Raw genomic sequence first — 16,006 nt, forward strand, 5'->3', positions numbered from 1 at the left:
TGAGTTGTTGAGCTGGCTCTGCTCCTGACAGGGAGCTCTGGACACTGCAGGTGGGTCTGCCTGTGCTCGAGTCCACCCAGTGCTGGGGCCTCTCCATGGCTTCATCAGAGCCAACAAAGCAGTGCTGACTCTGGGACTTCCCCTCAGAGGGGCAGTCACCGATTGTGTGCACACCTCTGTCACAAAAAACACTCCTACCCTCAAGCACAAGGACGGCCTCCTCTAGAGGTTCACTTCCTGCGTGCTTTTGGAGAAGGTTCCCTACCTGCCGCCTGAGTAGGTAGCAGCCCCCTGGACTTGCCCTGGGTGCAGATAGAGGCCTAGTGTGGCGGGGGGGCACCCTGGAAATGCAGGGCCGTGCCACATACTGCCTCTGGATCAGGTCCAGGCCCCGCTCAACCCTCTGCTGCTGTTTCTCTCCCTAACACTAAACACCAATGTGCATACCCTGTATCTCTCTCCTGTCCTGTAACTAACAGCAAAGTTAGTGGACATACAGTTTGTCCCTCACCCAAAGCCCCCTCCCACCTGGCTGGCGTGCAGTTGGCCCGCTGAGGTGGATAATCAGCTAACTGCAACATCAGCAGTTTTTAGGCTGGCTGGAGAACACATCTTTCTTTAAGCACAAGGCAGGGCTGGGACCAGGTCTCCACCCTCAGGAAGAACCACTGCACAGGCCAGCGTGGTACCTACCTCCAGGGAACATGGTGAGTGCCTGCTGGATCAAGAGGGAGGCCTTCTCTCTGGCAAAGCTGAGCTCATGCTGGGTGAGGTCTGTCTGTGACTCAATAGGAAGTATGCCAATGGAACCGAGAAGGCAAAATTTGGGAGCTGCGACAGGTTCCGATGAGCCTACAAGGGAGCAAGAGGCCAGGTGAGGGGCCTGCCCTCTGTGAGGACCAGGTGCACCACAGTGAGCTGACAAAGCGGGCCACCCCCACACCTGGATGGAGGACTTGCTCCACCTGGGGGTCTTCAATGTGCAGAAGGGCAACGTCAGTGGGAAAAGAGCTCTGTTGAGCCCCTCAGGCTCAGCACTGTGGGGGACAGGAGCGACTCCCTCTCCCCACACAGCAGGGTCCAGAGTTAAGGCAGCCAAGCTATGACTGCCCCCACCTAGAGGGGTCACTACCCTCTTCAAACATTTCCCCGCCTTTCTCTGTGTGCGATGTAACAGACATGATCTACTCCATGCTTTTCCATTAACAGGGAATGCTCATCTCCACAGAGTTCTGTAATCTTATAAACCACCACAAACATTCTTCTGTGGCTGGTTCTGGGGACCCCGTAGGTTTCTTATAGCCATTCTCCTGAGCTCCTGGAATCTCTGTAAACTAGATCCCTGGAAGTGAGACTTCTTGGCCAACTGTATAAAGAGTTATGTGATTTTAAATGATTTACCTGTTTTTCATTACTTATTTTTTATGAAAAATGTATTTCTTTATTCACAAAAAATATGTACTGTGAAAGGTTCAAGCAGAAAAGTAGAACAAGTACAGGCTCCTCCCCCTCCTCCCCTTCTAGGCCTGAGCCCCCTCTGGACAAGCTCTGTTCAGCTGTTTGTCCCACTCAGTTTGCAGCAGCTACACTAAAGCGAGAAGTGAGACTGATCTTCACACGTGGAGCCTGACCCAAAACACCTATACTGCTGCTTTGACTTGTGTGCAAACCCCACCTGTAGCAAGATAGTGCATGCTCTATAGCACTCAGTGGAGCCCAAGACAAACCCCACTCTCCTGGGTCTGGGGGCCCCAGGATGGCAGGTGGAATTTATGTGCGACTCTGACCTGGAACATGTAACCAATCATGACTACCCAGACTGTCGTCCCCACACTCAGGACCTAGGGTCCCTGTCAGCCCTGCAACACAACTTCCCTCACTGAGTGGCTGTCCCTTTATGTGCCTAGCACGCCCAGCTCTGTGGTCTGCCTGACTGTCCATTACTAAGTACCATCTCTACACGCACACTCGATGCAGTTGTGTGCTCATCTTGGGGTTCTGATGCCAGGCTGCTTCCCTCTGGAAAGACCTGATTCTGCTCAACAGCAGAATTGAGGGAGACTAAAGGGCAGGAGGCCCCTGGAACCCACCCTGGCTCTGCTTCATGGCCTCACCATGGCTACTAGTCACACTGCAAGCGCACACCTACCTCCCATTCCTGGAAGAGGTGGATCAAGTACTCATAGTTCCGGACCCGCAAGGCCAGGTGGTCGACAAGCAGCAGCATGCACAGCGGGTCCTCGTGTGGCTCAAGGCTTCGCAGGCAGCACAGTGAGGGAAGAGCAAAGAGAGCAAGGAAAATGTCAGGGCCTAGGGTCTCTGCAGCCCAGAAGCCCCTGCCATGAGGACTGGCAGGAGTGGATCCCTGGTGGACACTCACCTTAGGATGAGCTTGCAGAACTCCAGTGTGGTGCGCGGGCAGCCACGCTTCTCCAGGAAGCTCATCTGCTTGTAGAGGGCCAGGTAGAAGCTCCTATATCCAAAAAGGTCCATGTGAGTTCAAGTGGCAGCAAACAGCAGAGCAGCCTCTGAGAGCCACCTGGCTCCACGCCAGTGTCCAGGTCATCATACGAGTCTGCGAATGCCTTTTGTGTCTGGGGAGAAGCTTTGTGAATGCCTGAAGAGCTGAACACACACAAATGTACTGAAAGTATTTAAAAAATTTTGGTTGTTGGGGCTGGGATTGTGGCTCAGCTGTAGAGCGCTCGGCTAGCACAGGCGGGACCCGGGTTTGATCCTCAGCACCACATTAAAAAAGGCACTGTGTTGTGTCCATCTACACCTAAAAAATAAATATTTTAAAAAAGGTTTTAAAAAAATTTTGTTGTTGTTGTAGATGGACAGAATATTTTTTATTTTATTTATTTTTATGTGGTGCTGCTGAAGATCAAACCAGTGCTTCTCATGTGCTAGGCAAGAGCTCTGCCACTGAGCTACAGCCTCAGCTCCCTGAAAACCAAGCTTTTTGAAATCATTATCTTGCTTTTGGTTTGCTACTTGTTATTCAAGGGAAATGAGCTAAAAACGGTTATAATTATGATCTTAATTTACCTTCAAATTTCAATGGCGCTACTGTTGGGTACATAAAGCTATGTGACTTTAGTCATCCTGTAGACTTATTTTTAGAACTGAGAGTTTACTAGAAAAAGAAACCAGTGGAAAAAGTCTAGACAGAGTGCCCAGTGCAGCCACGTTGCTGCACTGAGACAGGGCATGGTGGCCATAAGGTGGGGGCCATGCCACAGCCAAGCAGCGCTGCCCAGAGCAGCAAGAATACACACAGGACAGCAGGAAGACTGCTGCAGTCATGCAGCCTTGCCTCGGGGCTGATGCCAGAGGTGGTCAGCACAGAAATGTCATAAAGCAGAGCATAGACCCAGGTCTGCTCTGTCAGGCTGAATCTGACTTAAGCATCACTGATTTAAGAATCAAGAAACAGGCCTGTGAGGCCTGCAAAAGTATCCCGGCCACAGGGAGGGCTGCCCTCAGGAGAGGCGGCTCACCTGTTCTCGGGTCTGCGGTAGTCCAGCCGGCATGTCCCACTGGTGAGACTGAACAGGGGGTGGAAGGCACACTCCATGCTGTACAGCGCTCGCTCTGTGGGCAGCAACACAGAGGCAGGAGTCAGCCACAGTAGGCGCCTGCAACTCCCAAGACCCCAAACAAGCGAAGCACTGGAAAGAAGGGGTCACAGAATTGGGACCCTGCAATGGGACCTCCTAGGTTTCCCTGGTGCCACGGCATTAATTGCAGCCACAGAACATGTGAGCCTGAATGAGAAACGCCCTCGACACCATGGGGTGCAACTGCCACATGTCCTGTTCATGCCCAGTCCCCAGGTGATACAAACACGGCCCAGATGCCCACAGCAGCATGCGTGCACACACGGAAGAGCAACCAGAACCACCACTGATGACGGATACGCCAACCACGTCTGTCCAAAGGGGGAGTACTATCCAGCCAAGAGCACACGCAAACCTGGGTCACACCACACATGGGGCACACAACCATGGGCAGAGACCATGCATAGTGCTTCCACTGAATGGCTCCCCACACAGGTAGGGCCACGGAGAGTCTGACCAGAAGTCAGGGGTTCTGGGGCCTGGGGGAAGATAGAAGATGGCAGGCTGTTTTCCTGGAATGGACTGCAGTGATGGCTGCCCAGTTCCGGGACACACTAAACCAGGCATGACACACCTTCCACAAAGTGCTACATGACAACGTCCCACCACCTGCATCTGCTCTAGTGGCGAGAACAGGCAGGCTGCATTGCCTACTGGGTCTCACCTATGAGGTCTCGTGCCATCTCCTGATCCTCTTGAAAGCGGTAGGCATCACTGAGCTGCAGGAGTGAGTCCACATGGTAGGGGCTTGTCTGGAGCAGAATCTACCAGAAAAGAAGGGCAGCTCTGGAGGAAGGTCACAGGCAGGGACCCAAAGGACACCCCTGCAGTCCACCAGGACCTGTGCACACCAGGAGAGATGATCACCAGGTGACAGACGAAATTCCCTTTGGACTACAGGTGTGCACTGCTATTACCCAGCCAAGGCCTGGACCTGGCTCCAGGTGGGAACTGGGGAAACTGCCTGCCCAGTGGGGCTGTATTCGCTCCCAGGTCTCAGGACAGAGGACTGAAAGCAAGCAGGTTCCCGCCCCCCCCTACGTGGGGGACATGGGGCCAGCAGGATCTACATGCTCCCCCTACCTCCCCAGTGAGGCCCAAGACAGAGGCAGCACCTGGGAAGGACCATAGTGCCACTACACGCAGCTCCCAGCAGGAGAGCACCTGAGTGCCAAGTCTTCACAGTGCCCCTCGGGTCCGGAGGCCCCACTGCCAAGGGAGCAGCTGCCCGAGCACTCGCCCTCCACCCACTGGCAGCTGTGGGGCCCACATACCACAAGGTTGTTTGGCTCCATGGACTCCACGGCCACCAGGAACTTGTGCTGTGCCTGCTGGTACTCCTCACTGTGTTCAAACACAAAGAAGGAAAGCCCTTTTTTTGATTCCAACAGCCACATAGACAGACCTGGCAGGTGAGAGTGCACAGAGAGGGTGTGCTGGATGCCAGGACATGGCGCCTCTACAGAGCACAGTAGCCCCAATAGTCTCCCTTGTGCTGTTCTCAGAAAGGACTCTGTGATACCAACCCACTCGATCTGAGGGGTCTCACAGGTCACCCAGGCCTGGGGCTGGGCTGCCTCTGGGCCAGAGGCTGACATCCAGGGACTCTCAGAACACCTGGGCCTGCTTCCCACTGCTTCCTTGGGCTGTCCTGGGAGCTGGCCTCCATTTGCTTTCCACAAAGACTCACTTCTGTATAGAATTCAGATGAGCTCTGGGAAAGGATGGAGCCGAAGTGGCCCAGGACAACAAACCTCAGGGATGGGAGCATGGAGGTCCATCTGGGTGCCCGATCACGTCTGGTTGGGACCAGCAGCCAGGGTGGCTGTGAGGGGCTGGGGCAGGAGGCGAGCAGTGGGCACAGGGCCAGGTCAGAAGCCTTGGCCATGTGTAACCCCTGACCAAATATGGTTCTGCTCCTTTTGTGTGACTGTGTGGAGGGACCATTTCCTCTGGTTAACCTGAAAAACTCAGTCTGCTAAGACAACCACTAAATGGCCAATGGTTCTCATGGGCTTCCCCTGAGCTACTCCATCCTGAGAGCCCGGCCCAAGGTCCAAGTCCTGCAGATTGAGACAATGAGCCCCTATCTCTACCATGTTCGGGTTCCTTTGCTAGAAGGGCAAGAGACCTGGTGGAAAGAGAAGATACATGAGAGGCATCAGGGTTGATCCTACAAGTACAGGTCCCGAACTCCCAGGCGATCCTCACTGGAAGTCCAAGGGGATTCTTCTAGAATCCCCAACCCTACAGGCACAGCAGGTGAGGTGCGTTGGTTACCACCCTCCACACATGTCCTCTACACACCCATGACCTCTTCTACAGTATGTGCCCCATCAACCTGCAGAGGGATGTCTGGATGCTTCTCTATGCTGTGTAGCCGATGCCCAGAGAGGGCATTCACTTCCTACCCTGCACCTTCTGCATGGCTGTTTTCTTTAAACATAAAACTATCATACATTATTGATTTTTTAAAATATTTTTAGTTGTAGATGGACACAATACCTTTATATTGCTTATTTAGTTTTATGTGGTGTTAGGAATCGAACCCAAGGCCTCATACATGCTAGGCAAGCGCTCTACCACTGAGCTACAACCCCAGCCCCCAAATTATCATAATGTGAAAAGAAACTCAAGGGCTGAGGATACAGCTCAGCAGCAGAGCCCAGCCTGGCATGTGTGGCTTGGAGGGCTCGGGCTCAGTGCCAGCACACATACACAAAAAAACACTTAAAAATGCAAGCGTCTGTTCAGCTGCTTCCTGTAGCATGGCACCCAGAGGACGAGGCAGACGGCAAGGAAGTTGAGAGCTTCTGCACAGGTCAGGCCAGCTGGGGACATACAGGCTGCTGAACCCTCAGGAACACCATACTTCACATGCAGCTGCACATGGTGCTGCAAGACCCACCTGGAAGGCACTGAGGCCAGCGTGCCAGCCCCCTGCTGCAGGACTGACAGACTCATCTGGCTTGCTGTACCGCGGCCAGGTGCTCTTGGGGGTCGTCAGCCACGTGCACTTGGGTTATACATGCTGCCTCTGTCGCGGCCTGGGGAGGAGGAGACAGGCACAGCTTTACCTCCACGGGCCAGGGGCCAGGCTGGCCACCCAATCCCTCCAGCTCTCCCTGGAGGCAGAGCAGTGGGCAGGGGGGCACACAGGGAGGAAGAGCAAAGCACTGCTGCATGAAGAGGGGACCCCAGCTGCGACCTGTGCAAGCAGCTACCATCAGGTCCAGGGGAACAGGGAGGCCAATAGTCCAGCACAAAGGCAAGAGGGACAAAAAGGAAACAAAAGTGAAACCCTAGAACATGGTGCAGAGCAGGAGCTCAGGGCCACTGAAATTCCCTGAGCAAACGAGCTGCTTCCTGTGGGACAGGTTGCACAGGAGGAATGCCTGGCTGTGGCCAGAGGCAAATTAGGGAAGTGGACCTCTGACCCAGACCCCAGTAATATGACTCCAATCTTTGAAAAGGAAAACATGGAAACAATGAGGAAAACTGAGGAGGAAATTGGCATATTTCTGCAAGGAAGAAAACCGAGAGCAGAGTGTTGAGGGTCCTCAGGCACCCAGCTCCCTGCGACTCTTGTGGAGCGACAAGTTGAGGGTCCCAGGCCCCCTTTGGGCAAGAGTTCTTAGCTGCTGTTAGGGGGTCTGGCTCCCTTGCCAGGTGGCATCTTAGCCAGGCCTGGAAGGGCTGCACCCTGAGCTGAGTGATGGGATGTGGATGTGTGTAGGCCAATCTCTAGGCTTTTCAACAGTGTCCTATTTCACTAAAACAAAACAAGGAATAAGGAGCTGAACTACCCGGAACAGGACAAAACAGCATCTTTCTTTTCTCAAAAAGAGACATTAAAACTGTATGAGAAGAACAAATACACAAAAAGAAAAGCATGGCCAGAGGCTGAGAGGCACAACATGGCACAACTCTGCACATGCAGCAAGCAGTGGAAAGGAAACCACCGGTGCCTGGAAGTCTACAGCATCCTGGGCACCGCCAGGTCTGTCTGAGGTGAGCTTCCAGCCAGAAGTCTAGGGGAGGAGGCAGCCCTGACGGATGCTGGAGGGAGGGTCAGGAGGAGCGACACAGGGGGTGTGGAGACAGCACAGACAGGGGGAAGGGAGCAGACCCCATCTGTCTCAGGAGGAAGTCAGATTCCCCCCAAAGATCAGTACACAGCTATATGGAAACCCTGAATGGTCACCAGGAGGGAGGAACAGAAATGAGCTAAGGTTTGGTCTCTGAACAACAGGACAAGGGTGGGGGACCAAGAAGAAGGGAACCACAGCTTTTCACTGGACATACTTCAGTAGGACTTAAATTTTTGAAGAAACAAACAACAAAAAAGTGTGCTACTATAAAGGTAGTAAGTGAGCTGACCTGGTTACAGACCTGTGGTCCTGGCTGCCTGAGAGGCTGAGGGGGAGGCCCATGCAGACTCATGAGTGTGCGACAAGCCTGGGAAGCACGGAGGGCCTCACCTCAAAAATAGATACATAAAACTGAAATATGTGCAGGGGGCAGCTCAGAGGTGTGTGGCTCGGAGGTGGCTGTGGATTCACTCCCTAGCACCACAAAAACTAAAAAAGAATGTAATTATTAACTAATGACTGATAATAACTATAATTTACAAAAATAATATGATGCAAAAATGTAACAGGGGCAGGCAGACAGACCTGGGCTGAGCGGCAGAACTCAGCCTGAGCAGCGCAGGTAGTGGCTCATGTAAGTGCTGTTCACAAATAACCCAAAACACACAGAAGTCAGAAACTCATGAGTCCTCAAACACTTAAAAACAAAAATACAAGGCAAAAACTGTAAAATACAAGGAAAGTGGGGACAAACGAAGTCTAAAAATAATCCTTGGCCCACTCATGACCCAACAGACACCAGTCAGACAAGGGCGCCACGTGCACACTTCACACAGTTTCAAGGCACTGTGTTGTCGAGGATGTAGCTGAGGACAACCGAGTGCAGGTGGGCGTCGGTGGCACCGTTCCTGGGAGGGCAGCTGGGCAAGGCGCAGGTACTCGAGGAAACCCACAGTGGGCCACTTCTTGGAGGGCTGCATGGATGCAGGGGGCCTGCAGCCAAGGTGTGAACACGCCTATCCTTGGCCTAACAAAGAACCCTGTGCATCAGGCACAGAGGACACCTGGGACTCCGACATGCCAAAGCCAGCACAGCTTCCTCGAGAGGCGTGCAGAAAGGCCTGGGGACATGGCCACAGGTGATCAGAATAAGAGGGGAATATTTCTACACTGCTTCAGAGCTTTAACAAAAAGCATTCAGCTCTATAATCAGAAAACACATACTTAAAAAGACACAAGCTTCCGGATGTTTCGGTACGGAGATGGAGAGTGGAATTCCCACCTCCTAAAGAAAGTCCCAGGATGGGCCCTGACTTCCTCTGGAAAAGCCAAGGGACACTCCACTGCCTACACACCATCAGCTGACACTGCAGAGGCTGACTAGCCAGGAACGAGTTAGGTGACATAAAACTGATCTCAGAACCCAAACTTTTTGTCATTTTTCCTGCTGGTGGAGAAACAAAATGGATCTGGCTAAAATTTCAGGATTCAAAGTTTAACAGCTTGTAGGACCTTTTTAAAAATATGAGGTGCACAGTTGAGAAGGTGTGAAACAGCCTGGCCTCCTGGCGTCTCAGCCACCTGCCCAGGCCCTGGAAGGGCTCCATCTGTCCAGTGTGGCTTTCAGTACTCTCCCCCAGGGTTTTCAATGGCTCCCCCACCCATAAGAAATGAAAGCAGGTAAAAACAGCTTGAGAATGCAGCTGCTGTGGGCCTTACCTTTGCTCCCCCAGGACCGCTCGAGCACCAAAATACCGTTTCAGTTCTGTGTCGGATTCAAGTGTCTAGAATGTGGGAAATGTGAGGAAGAAAAAATTAAGTCAGGCTTTCCTACAATGACCCGAAATTACAGAAAGCTAAGTAAGAGTGCAGCCAAAGAACAATGATTTTGGGCTTGAAAGGTGATTTCTAGGCCTGCTTTCTTTAAATCTGCCACCTGTAATAGGACCTGACCACTACTGGCCCCTTGGGGCACTCAAGGGATGCAGTGGGTCACTGCTAGGAGAGAACCTGGGGTAGGTCTCCCCTGTGGGTCCAGTGTTCATCTGCCATGCTTCGTACAGGGAACATGCACCCTGACGTGGAGTAGAGGGCCTCAATGATACAGGCAGCTTGCTTGTCAAAGCTGGCAAAGATCAGGTTTCATTAAGCACCCACCAGACCAAGAGATGGGTGATCGTCCAAGGGTGACACTACACTGGTACAGCTCAAAACGCCTCATGAGACATACAAAGGCAAGCTGTTTGGAAGTCCTGAGCTGGGCATGATGGTGCCACACCCGTGTCTACTCAGAGGCCAAGGCAGGAGGACTCCTTGTTAGAGGCTGATCTCAGCTACTTAGCAAGCCCTAAACAAGCTAACAATACCCAGTCTCAAAATCAAAAATAAAAAGGAGCCAGGTGCAGTGATGCTCAGGTATAATCCTAGCATCCAGGAAGATCGAAAATTTGAGGACCGCCTCAGCAAATTAGTGAGGCCCTAAGCAACTTGGTGAGATCCTGCCTCAAAAAAATAAAAAGGGCTGGGGATATGGCTCAATGGTAAAGCACCCCTGGATTCAATTCTCAGTACCAAAAAAAAGTCCTTTGAAACACAGATGTCTTTTCCTTACTTCTTTCTCCTTTTTTTTTCTACTTCCTAAATGTTTAATAATGAACTCTTAACACTTCTAAATAAATAAAGACAGCAAACTGTCCTCTTTCTAAATCACTCCTCCCCATCAAAATCAGAGGCCGAGGCCATACCTGTGCTCCACATACAGGACATGCTTCCTGGAGCTCAGTGGTGGGGGACCCGGGCGGCTGAGCTCACTGCCATCCTCAATCCTCTCCAAGATGCGGTCGATATCCTCCATCCCACTTTCCTAAAAGCCCCGAAGGAACTGTTAATCGCCACACTGGCTTCACTCCAAGTGCTCTGACAACCAATAACAAGGAGTTACTTTGAAAAGTTATTTGGTATGTACTTTCTAAAAGATGATCTAACTCAGAAGGAGGAGATGTATTATAGGAGGAAGCTCAGAACCATCACTAATCCAGAAGGCCCTGGGAACCATCGTGCCAGAGAGCCACACTTCATGTCTCACAGGTGAGCTCACATCCTCAGTTGAATGGAACTGGGACCTGTGACTCCAACTGAACAGCAACAAAGCTACCACCTCTCTTCAGGACAAACAATGAGACAAGGAGGATCAAGGCAAGAACGGAAACATTCTGACTGAGGGGGATCTGGTCTGTGGGCTTCCACACCCAGCACCCCTCGTGCACTGGCGGGATGAAGGCTGGGTGAACAGCAACAGGGAGCAGGGCTGGGAAGGGACTCTCCCTGCAGAGGGCAGCTGGGACACGGAGACTAGGAGTAGGCCATGACAACCAAGGAACAAAGGGGCAAATCACAAGCAAAACTGTAGGTGACTCTTCTTTGTCCTTGACCTCTTAGATAGTTATACTCCTGACAGGAAAAAATGAAGACATCAAATAAAATGGTCTTCTCCCAGCACCACCGTGAGGGACACGGCCCAAGGGGCACGGAGGGATTGGGCAGGGGCCAGTCAAGTCTGATCGCATACCAAGGCTTCTCCTGCACTGTTTTTCTTATTTTTCTGCTTCTTTTTCTTCTTCCGGAGTTTTCCACTTGCATTAGACTAATAAAAATAAGATATTCTAATCAATGGAGAGAGAAGCAAAATCTTAAAAACTGAGAACCAAAGCAGCAAGCCAGCACCACTTGGAGCACCTGCGGCCTCTCACATCCTTCTGCAGCAGGACCCTGCCCGTACCCTCTGCTGTCAGTGTGGCCTCTCTCTCCCACCCTACCCTGCTGCAGAGCTGGTCCAGGCTGCCTGGGGCACCCACCTGCTCCTGACTGGGCCAGCTCCTCTGGGCAGTGAGAAGCTCCTCAGGGATGCTTCACCAGAAGTGGCTGCTCCCAGAAGGCACAGAGCTGCCTGGAGCACAGTGGGCAGCAGGCAGGGCAGGGACCTGCATGCAGTACCCCTGGGGCCACCACTGATCTCAAGGACTTTAGCACAAACTTCATCAGGGTTCCCACGGAATCAGCCAAAGCAAATTCAGAAAATTATACCTCCAAGAAAAACCCGACACAGGTGGCACGTGGCAGGATGCCACAGCCCTTCCCTGACATGCCAGCCTCCTTGTTACCACGGGGTCCCCATACCTGTTCCGGGGGTGCAGCCTTGGCCACATTTCCTTCCCACTTGGTCTCTGGGTTTCCATGCAGAATCCTTCCTTTGTTCCCTGACACTGCAGCATCTGTTAACACACAATCAGACTTCTCTCCGTTCACCACCAGGTCGTCCTCAAGATCCTCGACGTTTATCTGGAGAAACAAGCCCAGGGCATTTCTGCACAGGGGTCACAGTGTACGTGGCGAAGTAGAGCTGAGCCAGATGTGAAGACGACTTGCCATGCCTGTCACCCCAGAGACTTTATTTGGGAGGCTGAGTCAGGAGGAAGGCAAATTTGAGGCCAGCCTGAGCAACCTCAGTGACAAAGTGAAAAATAGAGGGCTGGGGGTATAGTTTAGTGGTACATCACCCCTGAGTTCAATTCCAATACTTCAAACTAAAAAAACAAGGGGCGTATTATAAGGATTATAATTTTCTCTTTTTTTGAGAGAGAGAATTATTTTTTAATATTTATTTTTTTAGTTCTCGGCAGACACAACATCTTTGTTAGTGTGTGGTGCTGAGGATCGAACCCGGGCCGCACGCATGCCAGGCGAGTGCGCTACCACTTGAGCCACATCCCCAGCCCTATAATTTTCTAATATTGTTCTTGTTCATGTTAAAATAATTTTGTCCTCAAGTCTGATGAGGCAATTCTCCTTTCCCAGCCTCTAGAGTTACTGGGGTTACAGGCATGACCACTATGCCCAGCAGGGAGTTTTGTTCTTGATGAAATCAACATCAAATTACTAATTGTTGTCACCACTCTGGAAAACAGCATGGAGATTCCTCAGAAAATCTGGAGTGATACCACCATTTTACACAGTTATCCCACTCCTCAGTTTATACCCATAGGACTAAGTTCTATAATGATACAGCCACATCAATGGTGATAGCAACTCAATTCACAATAGCTAAACTATGGAACTAACCTTGGTGCCCTTCAACAGATGAAAGGACAAAGAAAATGTGATTGGTATATATATATATATATATATATATATACACACACACACACACACACACACACATATATATATATACACACACACACATGTATGTGTATATATATACACACACAATGAAATATAAATGTATATATTTTTATGTATGTATATAAATATATATACTCATATACACATATGTGTGTGTGTGTGTGTATATATATATACACACACACAATGAAATATTAATCAGCTTTAAAAAAGAATAAAATTATGGCATTGCTGATAACTGGACAGAGCTGGAGAATATGATGCTAAGCAAAATAAGCCAATCTCGAAAAACCAAAGCGGAATATTTTCTCTGATATGTGAATGCTAATTCACAGCAAGTGGGAGTGGGGTGGCTAGGAATACTAGAAGCGCTCTGGATTAGATAGAGGGAGTAAAAGGAAGGGAGGGGGGATGGAGGTAGGAAGAACAGTAAAATGAATCGGACATTATAACCCTATGTGCACATATGACTACATGAACGGTGAAACTCTACATCATGTACAACCAGAAAACAAGAAGTTATACTCCGTTTATGTATGATGTGTCAAAATACATTCTTTTTTTAAAAAATTTACTTTTTAGTTTTTAGATGGACACAATATTTCATTTTTTTGTGGTGCTGATGGAAACCAGTGCCTCATGCATGCTAGGTAAGTGCTCTACCACTGAGCCACAGCCCCAGCCCCTGTCAAAATGCATTCTACTGTCATGTGTAACTAATTAGAATAAATTTTTTAAAAAATTATTTATATATGACAGCGAAATGCATTACAATTCTTATTACACATACAGAACACAATTTTTCGTATCTCTGGTTATATAAAAAGTATATTCATACCAATTCATGTCTTCATATGTGTACTTTGGATAATAATGTCCATAACATTCCACCATCATTTCTAACCCCATGCCCCCTCCCCTCCTTTCCCTTCCCACCCCACTGCCCTATCTAGAGTTTGTCTATTCTTCTCACGCTCTCCTTCCCTACTTATGAATCAGCCTCTTTATATCAGAGAAAACATTCAACATTTGCTTTTGGGGATTGGCTAACTTCACTCAGCATTATTTTCTCTAACTCTATCCATTTACCTGCAATGTCATGATTTTATTCTCTTTTATTGCTGAGTAACATTCCATTGTGTATATATGCCACATTTTTTTAATCCATTCATCTGTTGAAGGACATCTAGGTGGTTCCACAGTTTAGCTATTGTGAATTGTGCTGCTATAAACATTGAGTGGCCGCATTCCTGTATTATGCTGTTTAAGTCCTCTAGGTATAGAACGAGGAGACGGATAGCTGCGTCAAATGGTGGTTCCATTCCCAATTTTCTAAGAAATCTCCATACTGCTTTCCTTATTGGCTACACCAATTTGCAGTCCCACCAGCAGTGTATGAGTGTTCCCTTTTCCCCATATCCTCACCAACACTTGTTGTTTGTATTCATAATAGATGCCATTCTCACTGGAGTGAGATGAAATCTTAGAGTAGTTTTGATTTGCATTTCTCTAGTTGCTAGTGATGATGAACACTTTTTCATATATTTTTTGACTGACTATATATCATCTTCTGAGAAGTTCAGGACAAACAATTAAAAAATAAATAAAATGACTATCACAGGTGTGGTGGTACATGCCTATAATCCTAGTGGCTGAGACTGATCGTAGGTTCAAAGCCAGCCTCAGCAACTTATCAAAGCTGTAAGCATCCTAGTGAGAACTTGTCTCAAAAGAAAAAAAATTGGGGCTGCAGTTGTGGCTCAGTGGTGGAGCGTTCACCTAACATGCGTGAGACACTGGGTTCAATCCTCAGCACCATATAAAAATAAAATAATAAAATAAATATATTGTGCCCACTTATAACTAAAAAAAATTATTAAAAAAAATAAAAAATTTAAAAAGTGTTGGGGATGTGGCTTAGTAGTTAAGCACCCTTGGGTTCAATTCCCAGTACCAAAGGAAAAAAAAAATCAAATGACTATCAAAAATAAAGATGAGAGTGTTGGCAAGTTTAAAACCACCACCGCATTTCAAGTCTTTATTCCAGCCTAACAGCAGCAGCCTGAACACTGAAATTTATTTTTAAATATTTTTTTTTATTTAATAGCACAATTGAAACGTATTTCAATTACCATCAGGGAACAGCAACTATACTGTACACGAAAACAAGACAGACATACACACATAATTCTTTGAAAGGGACTGAGGGAAAATTTTTCAATGTAATAAAGTAAACTCATTATTTTTAGGTATCTGGTTTCCACCAGCATGTCAAAGTAGCCACTGGTCCCAAATACTATGACGTCCTGCTGCATAACATCATTTCTCAATGGCTGCACTGCACTGTCACTCCTTAGCATTTGTGCGTGCACAGGGGGGTGGGGGAATGTTTCCAGTCCCCTCTATGGAATGTGTCGTGTTTGCACAGAGCCTGTGCACACCTGTGTGTTCTGCCTCTCCTCTGCATCACCACATACCTAACCTAACTCAAATCCTGTCTCAGTAGTCTGCACACTGTGCAGTTCAGGGAGCGATGACAATAAACACAAGCAGCACAGCTGTGAGTTTGAGACATATTTCGACCTGTGGTTGGTGGGAGCTGCAGGTATGGAGGGCCAACTGCATCAGGTTACATGCCCCCTGTAAGCAAGCCCGCCCACCACAGCACTTAGGTCAGTTATGAGGTCAGGTCAATGCATTCACGTTCCGGCTGTGCAGTCATGAAGCAGCTCCATGTCATGCATACCTCTGCTTCCTCAGACAGAACACTAACAAATGCTGTGTGTACAGGCACATATGCATGGTGCTGGGGATCAAACCAGGGCCTGTGCATGTGAAAACACTCCTATTATTTCCACCTATGAGTTATAAGGGCAAAAACCCATAGAACACTTGAATTGACTGAATAGAACCTCTTTGGAAATCCATAGGCAGCAGAGAGATGAGCAGCCACATGTCTGCCCAGGTGTCTGTGCTCCATGCTCACAGAGCAGCCTGGGAATCCACCACAGGTAGCAAAATGTGAAGAGATGGTTCACAAAAGAAGACAAACAGGGGCTGGGGTTGTGACTCAGCGGTAAAGCGATCACCTAGCACATGCAAGGCCCTGGG

The 16,006-nt window shown here is 49.2% G+C and overlaps 1 pseudogene across 1 annotated transcript in view; it reads right to left on the reverse strand.

The window, feature by feature from the left end:
* Positions 1 to 15,255, reverse strand: part of LOC144374098 (ribosome quality control complex subunit TCF25-like) — a 31,964-nt pseudogene extending 16,709 nt beyond the window's left edge. Inside the window, exons 1-12 of the transcript XR_013433595.1 lie at positions 15,160 to 15,255; positions 11,891 to 12,052; positions 11,283 to 11,357; positions 10,459 to 10,577; positions 9,434 to 9,498; positions 6,593 to 6,670; positions 4,898 to 5,033; positions 4,288 to 4,387; positions 3,504 to 3,597; positions 2,381 to 2,473; positions 2,150 to 2,255; positions 694 to 852 (exon numbers count right to left, since the gene is read on the reverse strand). The product of XR_013433595.1 is annotated as a ribosome quality control complex subunit TCF25-like (transcript). The remainder of the gene's footprint in view (positions 1 to 693; positions 853 to 2,149; positions 2,256 to 2,380; positions 2,474 to 3,503; positions 3,598 to 4,287; positions 4,388 to 4,897; positions 5,034 to 6,592; positions 6,671 to 9,433; positions 9,499 to 10,458; positions 10,578 to 11,282; positions 11,358 to 11,890; positions 12,053 to 15,159) is intronic.
* Positions 15,256 to 16,006: the final 751 nt, after the last annotated feature.

The sequence above is a fragment of the Ictidomys tridecemlineatus genome, unplaced genomic scaffold (genome assembly GCF_052094955.1).
Source record: "Ictidomys tridecemlineatus isolate mIctTri1 unplaced genomic scaffold, mIctTri1.hap1 Scaffold_58, whole genome shotgun sequence".
Lineage (NCBI taxonomy): Eukaryota > Metazoa > Chordata > Mammalia > Rodentia > Sciuridae > Ictidomys > Ictidomys tridecemlineatus.